General features: G+C 53.7%; 1 long non-coding RNA gene across 1 annotated transcript; it reads right to left on the bottom strand.

Moving 5' to 3' along the window:
- Window positions 1-3,683: 3,683 nt before the first annotated feature.
- Window positions 3,684-9,824, bottom strand: LOC135977342 (uncharacterized). The gene is made up of 2 exons (XR_010594797.1): window positions 8,882-9,824; window positions 3,684-5,699 (listed from the first exon to the last, which is right to left on the bottom strand). It is a non-coding gene; the product is annotated as an uncharacterized LOC135977342 (long non-coding RNA).
- Window positions 9,825-16,326: the final 6,502 nt, after the last annotated feature.

The raw sequence follows: 16,326 nt of genomic DNA, 5'->3' as shown, positions 1-16,326 counted from the left end.
GGTCGTTGGGCCACACAGCCCCGACGGAGAGGGCGGCCACACGGACTCTGGTCGTTGGACCACACAGCCGCAACGGAGAGGGCGGCCGCACGGACTCTGGTCGTTGGGCCACACAGCCCTGACGGAGAGGGCGGCCGCACGGACTCTGGTCGTTAGGCTACACGGACCTACGTGGGAGGGCAGCCATTTTGACTCTGGCCATTAGGCCAAACCACCCTGAGGCTAAGGGCAGTTATTTGTTTTCAGCCATAGGACCTCGCCCGTCACCCCTAAGGCATCGCTCATCTGTCACCATGAGACTGACCCCATGACATAAGACTTTTGGGGTCAAGATGGAAACATGAGCGGAAACAAGGAGTGGCATGTGACCCCTCTAAGAGCTCCTCCCACTCCTCTACCAATCTGGGGGTGTTTTATCTCCATCGATCTGCCTCAGGAATGGATTTGAACAATGAGGGAAAGTTCTGAGGGAGAGTGACCCATTCGGAAGTGGGTCATGTGACCCCTCCAAGAACTCCTCCCAGTTGGGGTGGGCCTCATCCCCTTAGGACCAACCAGAGAGGGAATTTCACCAAATAGGGTTAGTGCCATGGTGGGGAGACCTGCCCGCGAGAGGGGCCCATTACCCCTCCATGAAATCCCCCCACTGTCCTCTACTAATCGGTCAGGGTTTCACACACACCCTTTAGGCCATCCCAGAAGGGAAATGTATCGATCAGAATAGGTAGTGCCCGAAGGTCTAGGCAAGAAGCCGCCGATCTCTGGAGCTCCATGTTTGCGTGGCTGGCAGCATCGCCCTGGAAGTCGCAACACAACGCTGCATGGAAGAGACCGTCTCGTTCCAAGGGTGTCTTTTGCAGAAATCACGGCCTAGACTTCGGGCTATACCTGTTCTGATTTGTACATGTTTCCCTTCTGAGATGGCCTAAGGTAGGAGTGAAACCCTCACCAATTGGTAAAGGGTGGTGGGGGGACTTCTTAGAGGGATCACGGGATCCTTTTGCGGGCAGGTCACTCCACTACAGCACTTCCTTGTTTGGTCAAATCCCCTCTCGGGGTGGTTCTACAGGGCTGACGCCCACTTCAATTGATAGAGGACAGAGGGAGGAGATATCAGAGGAGATATACAACCCCCTTCTGGATGGGTCACCCTGTCCCGGAATATCCCCCGATTGGTCAAATCCAGTCTCCCGGTGTGTAAAATGCTGGTTGCCCCTGCCAAATTTTAGTAAAAGAAGGGATGAAAGGCATGGATCTTTTGGGTTATATATAAGGTGGCCATCTTGGACTTTGGAAAAAATGTTGTGATCTTTTGCCATTTGCTATATTATTTTGGGTTGGGAAGCACACTCCCACGCACGGATTGAATCCGCGTAGATAGGGTCTAACATCCAGGCAGAGACGACGCAAAGAGGGATAGGGAGGGGTTTTAGTTAGGTCTATACTCGCCCGTTCCTGCGTCCAGCATAGAAGTCCATCCCTAATGTCCAATGTCAAGAGAACAGCGTCCGTCCATCGCTGTCACTGCAAGAGAAAGTAGAGAGAACATCAACATTACCTCATGGGTCTAATTGTTTGTGAGAGTGGAGCAGTTCCAGAGTTAAAGTTTTGTTAATCCGACTCTTCTCTATCCTATCCTAACCCTTTTCCGCGTAGTAAATGATGTCTGGTTTGTGTGGTTACCACTGCGTGGCCTTATTTTCTTGTGCTAAGGCAAGTTCTGATAGACGAGCTTTACAAAGGGGACCATGTGGGAAGAATTTACTGTAAGATTTCCCTGCATCTACTGAATGGGGTTTGGGTTCTGCCCTCTTTAAAGGAAGGAAAAATCCTTACAGGTGATCCTACAGGGCTGAAACCCACTGTGATTACTTAGTAATCTGTCCTACTCACCACGATGTTTGTGACCCTGTGTATCATAGGGAGGTAGCCCATGGGGCATTAGGAATCTTTTGATTTCAAATGGACACTTGTGGTGTACAGATGAAGGACAACATTCAAATCCAATGTGCACAGAGACTGTATGGACACTGAACGTATTGAGTACATACTTTTATCTTTAATCTGTTCATTAAACAAAGACAAAGGAGCAGGGTTAGGAGGCTGGGCACTGACTTCCCCAGGATCATTCCTCTCCTAGTAATTCCCATTACAAATCTCCTGTCAAGGAAGAGCCTGAGGAAGTGCGATCAGTGGAACTACCCGGAGCACCAGAGAAATCAGGGCCCTGAGCTGAGAACAACAAGCCTCAGCCAGTTCACGTTAATTCACTGTCCTCAGCACAGAAACCCCTGAAGCACCTGAGGATTACTTGAAAGGTTTTATAGACTAACAAATTTATTAGAGCATAAGCTTTCGTGGATGCATCCGAAGAAGTGGGCTGTAGTCCACGAAAGCTTATGCTCTACTAAATTTGTTAGTCTCTAAGGTGCCACAAGTACTCCTGTTCTTTTTGCGGATACAGACTAACACGGCTTCTACTCTGAAACTTGAAAGGTTTTGAGAGGGTTGGGTCTGCAGAGCTAGAGATGAAGCCTATTAACGGCTGGTAAATCAAGGACAGAGTATAATTTTTCATGTGGCTAAGGGTGTGGATGTGGTCACCCACAGCAGAAATGCATCTTTGTGTTGAGATCCCAGGGAGGAGGGGGAAATCCCAGAAGCTAAGAGAGACAGAGAAAGTCTCTTTGACACCCCGGCAGGAGGGAGAAGCAGCGTGTCTCCAGCAGCAAAGGGAGGTGCCGAGATGAACTCCTGCAGCAGTGCCCTCAGAGACAAAGGGGTCCAAGAGGTGCCTGTCACTGAACAAGCTGTTCCAATTGTTCACAGCCAGAGTTCTGCAGTTGAGGAAAGCATAGACCTGGCCCTAGAGAGCACCACGGATGGTGACTTACAGGGGGCGCCAGGAAAGGAAAACAGGGAAAGGCCTTTTGAAGAAGATGGGAAAATGTCTAGGAAAGCTTCAGTGGGAGAGAACGAAAGCCCTGACCAACCCTCTCAGCAGGTGTGTGTGCCCAGCCAGGACCCTGGGGAAGTCATGTTGTTAGCACAGGAATGTCCTCATGCTGGTCACCTGGGGATGGACACCCCACACAGAGGGGCTGACTAAACCTCTACCTGCCCCCAACACTCCCCCAGGCCACCAGCCTGGAACTCAGCCTCAGAGCGTGAACTGTGGAGCTGACCTTTCAGAGGAAAGCAGTCACACAGCTAACCCCTCGAGGACATGGGGTGGTGGCAGATGGGCTCTCCCTCCAGGCCCCAGGGCATATGTCCGGTTTTACGCTGCTGCGCTCAGGCACATCTGATCCCCAGAGGGAGCGGGAGTTGGGATTCACCAGGACATCCATTTTGACATACTTAAGGGAAAGGACGATATCCCTTTAAGGCAAAATTCAGCCTCTGCCAAGGGTTTGAATCCAAGGAGCCTTCAGGCTGAACATGCCTGTGTGTGAAGATGGAAATGACCCGGCTGGCTGGGGGCGGGGGTGACTTCCCCTTGCCTGGCAGCACAAAGGAAGCAGCGGAAAGAACGCTGCTGGTGTCAGGGACACCTGGACAGAGGGAGGATTTTCTTAACCCCCAGAGCCCACGTCACAGCTGTTGCCAGCACAGAGTGCCCGAGGCAAAGCAACAGCGGGTCCGTTGCCCGGTGTGCTTCGCGCCAATAAACACACCAGGGGGAGAAGCAAACAAAGTTTATTTGGGATCCCAAAGCGGTGCAAGGAGACTGGCAAGTCTCAAATCAAGCACATTAACAGGAACAGTTTTTCTTCTTTTATACATTTTGCAGTTAAGCCTCACCCCCCCCCTTTCCGCTCTAGCCCTCCCTTTCTCCCCCCCATTCCTCCCTCTACCCCTCCCGTCCCTGGTAATAGTTAAGTCATTCTTGGCAGCTATAAGCCTAGCTTGTTAGTAACTTCTTTAAACCGTTATCTTGTCCTTTTTCCCTTCAGCCAGAAACATGCAGGCCTCATTATTACTGCTTGAGCAGGGGGTTGCACACAGATAACTGGTTGCTTACATATTCCAATTGCACCTGGCTTTTGAGGTTGATTAGAGTTTAAACATGGAAGGATAGAGTTTGGTTCACTTAGGCCTAGTGCAGGAAGGCTTCATTGATACTTAGTGGCCTTCCACCCTCCCAAGTTACCTAGGGTTATGCCTAGTGACGTCAACAACTCCCTCCTTTGAGAATACTCAACAAGCTTTTGGCTGAGTTTTCTCATATTCTGTGGACAAGATATGATTAAGTGCTATGAAGCTGGGGTTTTCAATGAGAGGGTATGCCGGGATTTTTGAGGAACGGGGGGCACAAAGCTTATGGAGGAGCATTTTAAAACAAGCAATTAGGAGGAGGGTGACCAGGCACAATACCACACCTGTGAGGAGGAGACGCACAAGGCCACCCCCCAGTCCTCCTAGGTTGGGCAACCAACTTCAAAGGGAATCGAAAACTGTGGGTTTCCTTTCCTGGGCCTTCCACGGCTCGAAAGCCTGTTCGGCCGACAGGACGTGCTTGTTAATGTCCTGTGAGTTTTCCGGGACCTAAGTACAACATTCATTCCCAATAAAGGCACACACCCCGCCCTGGGAGGCTAAAACATAATCTAAGGCCTGTCTGTTTTGCAGGGACAGCAACCGGAGCTGGTATAGCTCTGAGTTAAGGCTCTTCTCTATAGCCAAGGTTTCATTGGCGAATGTGGTGAGAAACACAGAGAGCCTATGATAAAATTGGGTTAGCCGTTCCACCCCATAGGATGGGAAGAGGATCATACCCAACCTGTCTCCTTCCTTAATGGGCTCTGAGGTGGCATACAAAGATTAACGCTGCCTGGGGCGGCCAGGGGTTGTCCCTTAATGCATACTGGGATTTAATGGTACAGTTTTGTCACAAGGGGGTACCCGAGGTATTTCTTCCCCTACTGAACCATCCCCAACAGATATCTGACCAATTTTGGGGGACCACCCTCCAGGGTAACCCTGCTGCGTGGTGCAGGATTTGGGAGCATACTCAGCAGTTAGAGAGGTTAAACTCTTGGGCAAAGCAAACCTTCAAGGACTCATATGTGTTTGTTTCCAAGTTAGTAGGGATCCCTTTCCATCCCACATGTGCCTGGGGGGAACGGGAGGTAACGAAAGGAGTGTCCCTATGGCAAAGAGTACCACTGTGGCAGACCCTGGACCTGAACTCATGCTGGGCAGGTGACCCTAGGGCCTAACAATTACAATTCCCCAAATACCCACAAAATATCAATTACCAATAGTAGGCAGATTAAAAACAAAAGGACCAGGCCACCAGGTTAGGCCGGCCCTGTGAGAGTAAACACAACCAACGCTTAGAGTTTTCACGGGGAGTGCGCTGCGACTGTCCAGAGAGACCACAGGGCATTCCCAGCAGATCTTATTGTTTTTTTGAATAACAGTTTAAGTCCCAGGTCGTCGCTGGTAGTCCTTTTCCGTAGGCTGGACAGTCCACCGTTCAGGAGCGGGCACTGCCTTCAGATGGGAGTGATTGAATCCAGTTCTTGTGTCCCTTGACCTTTGCTGCTGTGTGGGAGACCAGCAGGACAGTGTGGGGTCCCTTCCACTTCTCTTGGAGAGGCTTGTCCTTCCAGGTCCGAATGAGAACGGAATCGCCTGGCTGCAAGGCATGGACAGGGGCATCCAGTGGGAGAGGCTGCAAATCTCTGGTATACCTGTGGAGAGAACAGAGAACAGCAGACAGAGAGCACATGTACTGAGATAAAAAAAACACACCCCATTTCCCACTCCCCTGCCAGAACCGGTGTACCATTCATAGGCCATGCCCTTCCAAACATAATCTCGAAGGGACTGAGCCCTAACCTGCCCTTTGGGAGAGAGCGCATGTGGAGCAAAACAAGGGGTAAGGCATCAGGCCACTTAAGGGAAGCCTCTTTTCACACCTTTGAGAGGTGCCGCTTAAGTGTCTGATTTGTGCGTTCCACTACTCCACTGGCCTGCAGTCGCCATGGAGTGTGGAGCTTCCAGGGGATTTGCAGGGCATCCGATATCTTTTGAACAACTTGGGATGTGAAGTGTGTTCCGTTGTCAGATTCCATCCACTGGGGGAGTCCGAAGCGGGGAATGATCTCCTTGACAAATTTCAGAGCCACCGTCTTGGCAGTGTTGTTATGGCGTGGGAAGGCTTCAGGCCATCCGCTGAATCGATCCACCAAGACGAAAAGGTATTTGAATCCTTGGGTCCGGGGGAACTCAGTAAAGTCTATTTGCCAAACCAGCCCCGGACCTGGGGTAGGTTCCAGAGTGGCTGATGGCACTGACACTCCAGCTCGAGGGTTGTTCTTTTGGCAGACTAGACATTCAGCCTGTACCTGGGAGGCCAGGGGTGTAAGAGCCTCCCTGCCAGCGTATAATTCTTTGTTTCTTCACCAGGGTCAGTTCTTAATGTCTTTTGTAGTCAGGAATTCCTGGACTTTGTGGTTTCAATGAAGCAAGTGTTCCTTCTTCTCTTTTCCTGTTCAGCATCATACAGGGGAGAGGTTACTAGCACATCACCCTATCTTTAAATAGGCTTATCATCAGTCGGAGAGTCCTCCCGAGGTGGAGAGGTCTTTTTACAGTGAGAAGCTTGGGTTCAGCTGGGCAGTCCTTGGTACTTCACAGCGGTGTTGGTGGTTAACAGGACTTGGAAAGGGCCTTTCCAGTGTGGAGCCAAAGCAGTTTTTCGTTGATGGACTTTACGTAGACTCAGTCTCCTTGTTTCAATGAATGGCAGGGCTGCTAGGGTCTTTGGTTAGCACTTCTTTTATCTGTGAGAAAAGAAACCTAACACATTTCATTAATGCCTGGCAATGTTTTGCAGATCTTATAGTTGCTTGGGCACATTCAGGCCCCCCCTTTTCTTGGCTGTCGGCCAAGTCTTAGCTCTGGGCAGTGTCCTTGGATGGTGCCAGCATCTTATCTTTGGACTGAGCTTGCTAGCTATATTTTTTCCCTCAGTTAACTCGTTCTGTTCTTTTTCCTTCTCTCCTTCTTGGCTTCTTTTAACTTAGAAAGGAAACTTCCACTCTTCACTCATACACCTTTTCCCAACAATGAACACGTACACATTGCCACTATACACCCTTCCAGTAAAATAACTTCTATACAGAGCTTTGGAGCAACAAACCAGGACGAGCACACCCACTTTTGAGGAGTCCAACAAAGTTCAGGAGGCTTACAGTGGCTTTAAGGCAAGGGATGAGACCCACAGCAGCAATTAACAAGTCATCCACATATTGCAGGAGGAGGACCCTGTCCTCATTGTCCCGCTCCTCCAAGTCTCTGGCCAGGGCCTGGCCGAAAAGGGTGGGGGAATTTTTAAATCCCTGGGCCAACACTGTCCAGCAAAGCTGCTTTTTAACCCTCCTTTTGTCTTCCCACTTGCTCCACTCTGGGGCTTGCATGTCTGAGGGCTCAATTGCAAGGGTCATTATCCAGGTATTCTCTGGGGGTAAGGTGAGGGTTATTTCATCTTGGGTGAAATGCAGGGTGGTTCCTAAGCAACAAAGCAGGTCCCGTCCCAGTAGAGGTGTTGGACAATCAGGGAGGTAAACCAGTTTGTGAGATAGAGTTCTGTTTCCCAAAGCACATTCCGCTGGGGCATATACTGGGCACTTGGTTCCTTTCCCTGTGGCACCCACCACAGTGAGGGACTCTGACACAGGCAGCTGCAGGGGTTGATTTACGGCGGTTCAAGCAGCTCCAGAGTCTATTAAAAAGTTGATGTCCAAGTCTCCCACCCTCATGTTTACTCGGGGTTCCAGGGGCAGGATAGTCCGTCTCCCCTGACACTCCTATTCTTGATCCTCCGCTGCCATCATAGGGGTACCTTCCCTTTCGGGGCACTCATTTTTCCAATGTCCCTCCTTCCGGCATCTGGCACACTGGTTGCGACCCAGACGCCTTTCCTGTGAGCCAGGGCACCCACGCCCATGTCCTTTCATTCCCCGGCCCCTTCCACCTTCCTGGAATTTTCCCCTGCCACCGGCCTGTACTGCTGCAACCATCATTTTCGCTTGCCTCTTTTCCTTTTCTTTAGACATAACCTGATTATGCTCCACCTCAGACAGCAGGGTCTGCATAAGGACATTACAATCATCCCAGTCAGGCTTACAGCTAGCCAGGCACCCTTCAAAGACCGAGATAAACTTGCTTGGGTTTGTAGAGAATTCCCCTGCCTGTGCCTTAAAGGCTGCTAGGTCCACCGGGTTAAAAGGCACATGGGTGTAAACCTGCATAGTAGTGGCCTGATTCCTATCTGAGCCATGTCTGGACACCACGGTCTCAGTGATCAACGGATAAAATTCCACCGAGGGGGCAATCTCTGGGACCTGAGACACCTTGTCTTTATATGGTGGGGGTGTGATAGCCGAAGGGGACACCGGACCTGCCATTACAGCTATGGGGGGGGTTCTGGGGACTAACAATAGCTACTACCGAACCTGTCGGAGTCAAATTACACTTTTGCAAAATATCTAACCTATCTCTTAGCAACATAAACAACTGTACATACATATGTTCATTCCATTTCCCCGTTTGCTGACAAAACAGAAGTAATTGAAGGATCGTGTTATAATTAAGTGATCCTTCCGGTGGCCACCTTTCCTGGTCCTCTAGCTGATATTGAGGCCAGTCTACTGTACAGAATCTTTTCAGTTTACTTTTAACCAACGGATCCGATCCAAACACTTTCCAGTTCACCAGAATGCATTCCAAGGGTGTACACCTTGCCCTGCCTGCCATACTCTGTCCCTGCCCCATATTAGGGAGACACTGGGCATCCCCAGGTCAAAACAGGTAGACACTGGGCGTCCCCAGGTCAAGACAGATAAAGTCCCCGCTGGACTGTTCCTACCTTATCCAAGGGTCCGGTTCTGCACCGTCACCCTATCCATGGGACCGGTTCCCCACCGTCGCCCGCAGCTGCTTCTCCACTACTCGAGTGCGTTGCACCGTTGTGCCCTCCGGGGTCGACCAAACCACGTCTTCGCCGAGGCCCTGGTAAAGTCACCAGTGCGCCCTGGGCGTCGGTCGTCGCCGCAATCTGTCGACCTCCGAGAGGGGTCCGGGCAAGGCTAAATTTCAGCCTCGAGCCCCACGTTGGGCGCCAAAACTGTTGCCAGCACAGAGTGCCCGAGGCAAAGCAACAGCGGGTCCGTTGCCCGGTGTGCTTCGCGCCAATAAACACACCAGGGGGAGAAGCAAACAAAGTTTATTTGGGATCCCAAAGCGGTGCAAGGAGACTGGCAAGTCTCAAATCAAGCACATTAACAGGAACAGTTTTTCTTCTTTTATACATTTTGCAGTTAAGCCTCACCCCCCCCTTTCCGCTCTAGCCCTCCCTTTCTCCCCCCCATTCCTCCCTCTACCCCTCCCGTCCCTGGTAATAATTAAGTCATTCTTGGCAGCTATAAGCCTAGCTTGTTAGTAACTTCTTTAAACCGTTATCTTGTCCTTTTTCCCTTCAGCCAGAAACATGCAGGCCTCATTATTACTGCTTGAGCAGGGGGTTGCACACAGATAACTGGTTGCTTACATATTCCAATTGCACCTGGCTTTTGAGGTTGATTAGAGTTTAAACATGGAAGGATAGAGTTTGGTTCACTTAGGCCTAGTGCAGGAAGGCTTCATTGACACTTAGTGGCCTTCCACCCTCCCAAGTTACCTAGGGTTATGCCTAGTGACGTCAACACAGCCCTTCAGGAAAGGGGGCTGGAGAAGGACTCAGTCCTGGGGGTGAGGGCGTCAGGTTGACCCCAAGAGGGGAGATGTGCTTCTTGCAGATGTGCAGCCCTGGGGTTGGGAGATAGCTCCAGACAGGGCCTCTCAACGTGCAGGAGCACCCTGCATCTTCCCCTCACCAGAGTCTGCAACCCCCAGGGCCGTCCCTTACCTGCTGTCCCCGTGGTCCCCCAAATTATGGTGACGCGAACATGCAAACGCTGGCGGGGCGGGAGATTACCTGGCTACTACTGCCAGGGCCATCGCTAGGGGGTGCCGGGCCTGGGACAACCCCCCGTCCATGCCAGGCCCCACCCCCAACTTTTCCTGCCCCTGCTTCACCACCACTGCAACTCTTCCCCCAAGCCCCCTTCTCTGAGCGATGCAAGGAGCCGCAGAGTGGAGCAGGCTGGGGCCGGGGCGCTCTGCTTCCTGATGGTGAGTGTGGGGTCGGGCCCAACCCCTGCTGCTGGTGCCAGGCCCCTGATAACCCTCTGGGTTGTCCTGGGCCCCACGCTTCTGCATCCCCCTGAAGCGCGAGGCCCCCCAAGGCGCGGGGCCCGGGGCCACCGCCAGTGCCTCCTAGCCACGGCTCCCTGCTCCCCACTCCACAGCAGCCAGGCATTTAACCGCCTCCCTGCTGGACTGTGCCAGGTAGCGTACCATGGGGAGGGGAGGGCAGGGGGAGAGTGTGGGGGGGCCGAGCTGCAGCAGAAACAAGTCACGTGGGGGGAATGTGGTAGGGGCAGGGAGGTTGCGTAGGGCGCCATAAATTCTAAGGACAGCCCTGGTGACACCACAGCCCCAAGACTGTGACTAGATGCAGGATCTGTGCTGAAGGGACCCCGGAGGGAAAAGAAGAGCCAATAATTGAAGACAGACAAAGGTTCAGGAACGAGGTAAACGTCACAATGGGGATTGTCCAAACCAACTTCAAAGGCCGAGGATCTAAACAAACGGCACAGGATGCCATCAATCCTTGTGAATGCTCTTTTGCAACGCGTGAATTGACGATAATGTTTACTCCTGTGAAAAGGGATAAAATGCCCAATTCTTGGGAAGGGAAACCATTTCCATCCTGCTCATGCTTACTGCTGGCAGAAGGTAGGGAAAGGCAGAGATTCCATCATTCCAGACCTGTCAAGGTATAACACATCCACTGCTTTCCCCTCATCCACAGAGCCAGTTATCTCGTCATAGAAGGCAATTAGGTTAGTCAGGCATGACTTGCCCTTGGTGAATCCACGCTGACTGTTCCTGATCACTTTCCTCTCCTCTAAGTGCTTCAGAATTGATTCCTTGAGGACCTGCTCCATGATTTTTCCAGGGACTGAGGTGAGGCTGACTGGCCTGTAGTTCCCCAGATCCTCCTTCTTCCTTTTTTAAAGATGGGCACTACATTAGCCTTTTTCCAGTCATCTGGGACCTCCCCCGATCGCCATGAGTTTTCAAAGATAGTGGCCAACGGCTCTGCAATCACATCCGCCAACTCCTTTAGCACCCTCTGATGCATCGCATCCGGCCTCGTGGACTTTGCTCGTCCAGCCTTTCTAAATAGTCCTGAACCACTTCTTTCTCCACAGAGGGCTGGTCACCTTCTCCCCATGCTGTGCTGTCCAGTGCAGCAGTCTGGGAGCTGACCTTCTTTGTGAAGACAGAGGCAAAAAAAGCATTGAGTACATTAGCTTTTTCCACATCCTCTGTCACTAGGTTGCCTCCCCCATTCAGTAAGGGGCCCACACTTTCCTTGACTTTCTTCTTGTTTCTAACATACCTGAAGAATGTACCTTCTTGTTACTCTTAACATCTCTTGCTAGCTGCAACTCCAAGTGTGATTTGGCCTTCCTGATTTCACTCCTGCATGCCTGAGCAATATTTTTATACTCCTCCCTGGTCATTTGCCTAATCTTCCACTTCTTGTAAAATCTGTGTTGTATATCGACCTGGGTATGTGACTGGTCCTTTAGGATCTGAAGAACCCTTTTGTTTGATGGAATTGGCTTCAAATAACCACTCGGCAGTAAATTCAGTGTTTTTGGTGGCAATAAAAGGACTGGAATGCCTAAGGAGATTGCTTTTCTGACTTCTTGTTAGCGAGTGGGGTGAAAGAGAAGTTTACTTTGGTTGCTGGTTTGGTATCTCTTATCAGAGAATGACCACTGCTTTTTGGGGGTGCCTGCCCCATTTCTCAGCACTTTGTCCTGAATTTACTATTCTCAGTTATGACCCACTAAGGGCTTCTCTACATCACGCAGCTCTTAGCGACAAGGCTGGGTCGACAGTGTCTTGTCGCTAAAAGTCAGTGTGTGTGAACGCTCTTTTGTGGTATTTTGTTGGCACTTTTGCCGACAAAATACTTCCAGCCCCGCGAGCGGCATAAGCTTTGTCGGCAGGAGAGCGCTCCTGCCGACAGAGCAGCGTTCACACCGCCGCTTGCGTCGGCAAAACGTTTGTCTTTCGTGGGGGGCTTTTTTAAGTACCCGCAAAAGAGAAAAGTTTTGTCGACAACCGTGCAGTGTAGACATACCCTAAGGCACAGTGAGAGATGGCTTTTGCTCTTTTGCCTACTGCTAATGACAGGGAGCTAACACAGGAGAAAGCAGAGGCAGGTAGGTGGACCACAGTGGCCAGGAGGAAGGGAGAAGAAACAGCAGATGAGTGGCTGGAGAACGTGGGCATCAATCCTGCTACCTCTTGCATGCAAAGCACAAGCTCTACCGCTTGAGCTAATTCCCCACCTCCGGCTTGTGGGTAAGACACACACAACGTGAGGGCTCTGGGGTGTGAAGTGGAAGAGAGCGTCAGATGGGGGGATGCTTATAGTTGGGGAAGGGGTCCCGAGTCCTGGATCTCAGCCACACGCCTCGGCACAAAGACCAATGGTCCCTGCAGGACATGTGTCACGGGGATAAGAGTTAGTAATAAGAATAAGCAACACACTTAAGAAGAGAACATGACTTTTATCTAACCCAACATAGCCAGGAGCAGCCCCAGCTCAGGATCCTCAACCGGACTCACCCCAACTGCCGGGCACAGCGTCCAGTTAACAGCCCCCCCTTGGCCTGGCTGGACACCCACAGACACATGGCCACACGCAGCCCTTCCCTGCTTTGGCTCATTCCACGCTGTCTGTACGCCTCGATTGTGGGCTGCGCTCAGGAGGCCGTGTGGGAGACCAGATTGCAGTCCCCTGACAGAGAACTACAGTTCACATCAAAAGCTGATCTAACAATGATCCCGGGGGAACGTGTGAGCTCACGCTCCCTGGCCACAATAAAAAGACATGATCCTACTGGGGTCTCTTCTATATGACCTTAGAGACTAACAAATGTATTTGAGCATAAGCTTTCGTGGGCTACAGCCCACTTCATCGGATGCATGTAGTGGAAAATACAGTAGGAAGAGAGAGATATACACAGAGACATGAAACAATGGGTGTTACCATATACAACATAAGGAGAGTGATCAGTTAAGGTGTGTACGGGGAGCGAGTAGCTCAGGGTGCAGGGAGGGGGTAGCTAGGGGCTGTGTACAGGCAGGGGGTAGCTCAGGGTGCAGGGAGGGGGTAGCTAGGGGCTGTATGCAGGAAGAGGAGTAGCTCAGGGTGCAGGGAGAAGGTAGCTAGGGGCTGTGTGCAGGAAGAGGAGTAGCTCAGGGTGCAGGGAGGGGGTAGCTAGGGGCTGTGTACGGGGAGGCGGTAGTTCAGGGTGCAGGGAGAGGGTAGCTAGGGGTTGTGTGCAGGCAGGGGGTGGCTCAGGGTGCAGGGAGGGGGTAGCTAGGGGCTGTGTACGGGGAGGCGGTAGTTCAGGGTGCAGGGAGAGGGTAGCTAGGGGTTGTGTGCAGGCAGGGGGTGGCTCAGGGTGCAGGGAGGTGTACCTAGGAGCTGTGTGCAGGCACGGGGGCTCCCGGTGGAACTTCCAGCTTTAGGGGGCGAGGCCTTGGGGCTCCCGGCTTCAGCCTCCCTGCTGCTCCTGGCTTGGGGGCAGGAGAGGTTTGCTGGCTTGAGCCCCGCGCCGCTCCTGGCTTCAGCGCTGGGGCTCGCTGCACCGGGTTTCAGCCGCGGGGCTCCATGGCCCCCATGAAAGGGCTCGCGGCCCCGGACCCCCGGCTGACAACCGCTGATCAGACCAAAACAACGTTGGTAAAACCACAGGTCCGAACAGCAATGGCCGAGTCTTGGGGTTAGTCCTCCAGCCCCAGGGGAAAAGCTTCAGCCGGCCCCTCCCGCTCCCCTCCCAACTGCACCTGTGTGGCCAGGCAAACATGGATGATCAGTGCCGCTGGCTCCAAGCCTCCCTCCCTACCCACTTCCACCGTGGCTCTTTGCCCACATTGTGCCCCACGGGGGAAGCCGGCCATGCTGCCCAAGCCAGGCTGGGCAGGGAGGGGGCCCCTCGTCTCTGCTAGCCAGAGGCCGGGAATGGGCGACAGGGGACGGGTCACTGGACAATCCCTGTTCTGCTCAGTCCCGCTGGGCCCCCGGCACTGGCCGCTGTCGGCCAACAGGACACGGGGCCAGATGGACCCTTGGTCTGACCCAGCCCGGCCGTTCCTACGTTCTATGGGCAGGGGCTTGTGGGGCTGCAGCCCCCTAACTGTGTATCCCCCCACCCCATAGCCAGCAGCCAGCGCAAAGCTCACACCCGCCACAGCAGCAGGGGGCACTGCTGGTCTGGGGCTGCTCCCACAACCTGCTCCAGCCCCCCCTCCCCAGGGCCGATCAGGATCTGGGGGCGTGTCCAGGGGCCCAGGACTCCCCCCACGTGGGGCAGCCTAGTACAGGATGGGAAGTTCCGGGTCTGGCCTCCAATCACAGCCGCAGTTGCTCTCTGCACGGGCCAATCAGCGCCAAGGAACGCACATTTAACCGCCCTGCCTGGATGGGTGACGGCTTAAATACAATAGGGGAAAAGGGGTGTATTGGCACCAATCAGAAGCTGGGGAGGGATGATAGGCATGTGGGAGCGCCAATCAGACACCTGCGAGAATCTTAGTGTCTGTGGACGGAGCTGGCAGCACGGGGGAGGGGAATCTCCAGTCGGGCCCTTACCCGCTGCTCCCCGGGAGCCTCCCCCAGGGCAGATCCCCCGGCCCGGCCCCGCCCTCCTGGTCCCGCCCCTGCCCCAGGGCGGCCCCGCTTGGGGAGAGGGGGAGAGACCCCCCAGGGAGCGATGCCCCGGGCTGCAGGGGGCGGGGCTAGACACGCCCGTGGGGGGGCGGGGCGGGAACATGTTGCCTGCAAGAGCCCGGCCCCGCCCCTCCCTTACGCGAAGCTTCCGCCCTGCTCTGGCGTCACTTCCGCCCCGCTTCCGGGGCTAGGGGCTCCCTGGGCCTGGCCCCGTCACACCCTGAGCCCGGGGCTGGAATAGCAGGTGGGGAGCAGCCTGTGGGGCAGGACTGGGGGGGCACAGCTGGGGGGGCGGTTGGAGGTCCCAGGGCTGGAATAGCAGGTGGGGGGCAGCATGTGGGGCAGGACTGGGGGGCAGAGCTGGGGGTGGTTGGAGGTCCCAGGGCTGGACTAGCAGGTGGGGAGCAGCCTGTGGGGAGGACTGGGGGGCAGAGCTGGGGGGGGCGGTTGGAGGTCCCAGGGCTGGAATAGCAGGTGGGGGGCACTCTGAGAGTCAGGACTTAGTAGACATCAGAAAATGCACACAGGCGAGAGGCCGTATAAATGTTTGGACAGTGGGAAAAGCTTGAGTCGGAGATCACAGCTTATTACAGCTCAGAGACTGCACACCGGAGAGAGGCCAGAGAAATGCCGTGAGTGTGGGAAAGGTTCCCCTGAGCGATCAGCCCTTACTGCCCAGGAGAGACCCACACGGGAGAGAAACCCTGTACAGGCCTCCACTGTGCGGAAAAGCTTCAGTGACCACTCAAAGCTTACTAGACATCGGAGAATCCACAGGGGTCAACATCAGCCAATCTCACAGGGAAGAAACCTCTTAGATTTCATTAGCTGGTGTGTAAAACACTAATATTAGAGCTTGGACATCAGAGACTCCCCCACACCAGAGGGAAATTCTCTCAATGCCCTGACGAGGGAGGCCATAGTAAGAACTCCGTTTCCTCATTCCCACACTCAGGTGAGTGGCATTTGGCTCCCGGGAATCCAGCTGTCCGGTGCTGGGGGGAGGACGCAGCAGCACCCGAGCATCAGCTGGTCAGTGACTCTCTCGCTCTGCCTGGTCTAAGCAAACCCCAGACAGAGGAGAGGACCCCCAATCAGCACCTCCTGATGGCTGCAGCCCTGGCTGCTGAGCTGATGGGCCAAAGGGGGGAGAAGGAAGAGACAGAAACTTTCCAGACACTCCCAGTCCCTGGCTGAAGCCCCCCCCCCTTCCCAGACCGGATCCCCCTTCCATGGAGATTGAGAGAGGGAAACTTGGGCCAGACCCCACCTTCCCTCTAGACACCTGTCCCCTCCCCCTATCTTCCATCAGCCCCTGGGCTGGGCTCCCCCACTGACCTGGAGCTGTTCCCTGGAAGGGGAGTGTCCAGGAAAGCTGGTAACTCTGCCCCTCCCCAAATCCCTCAGGGCTGGGATCTGCTAGATCCGATATTGAGGGAGCAGGAGGAGGG

Source organism: Chrysemys picta, chromosome 24, assembly GCF_011386835.1.
Source record: "Chrysemys picta bellii isolate R12L10 chromosome 24, ASM1138683v2, whole genome shotgun sequence".
NCBI classification, from domain to species: Eukaryota; Metazoa; Chordata; order Testudines; family Emydidae; genus Chrysemys; species Chrysemys picta.
This window is presented reverse-complemented; position numbering and strand designations above follow the sequence as displayed.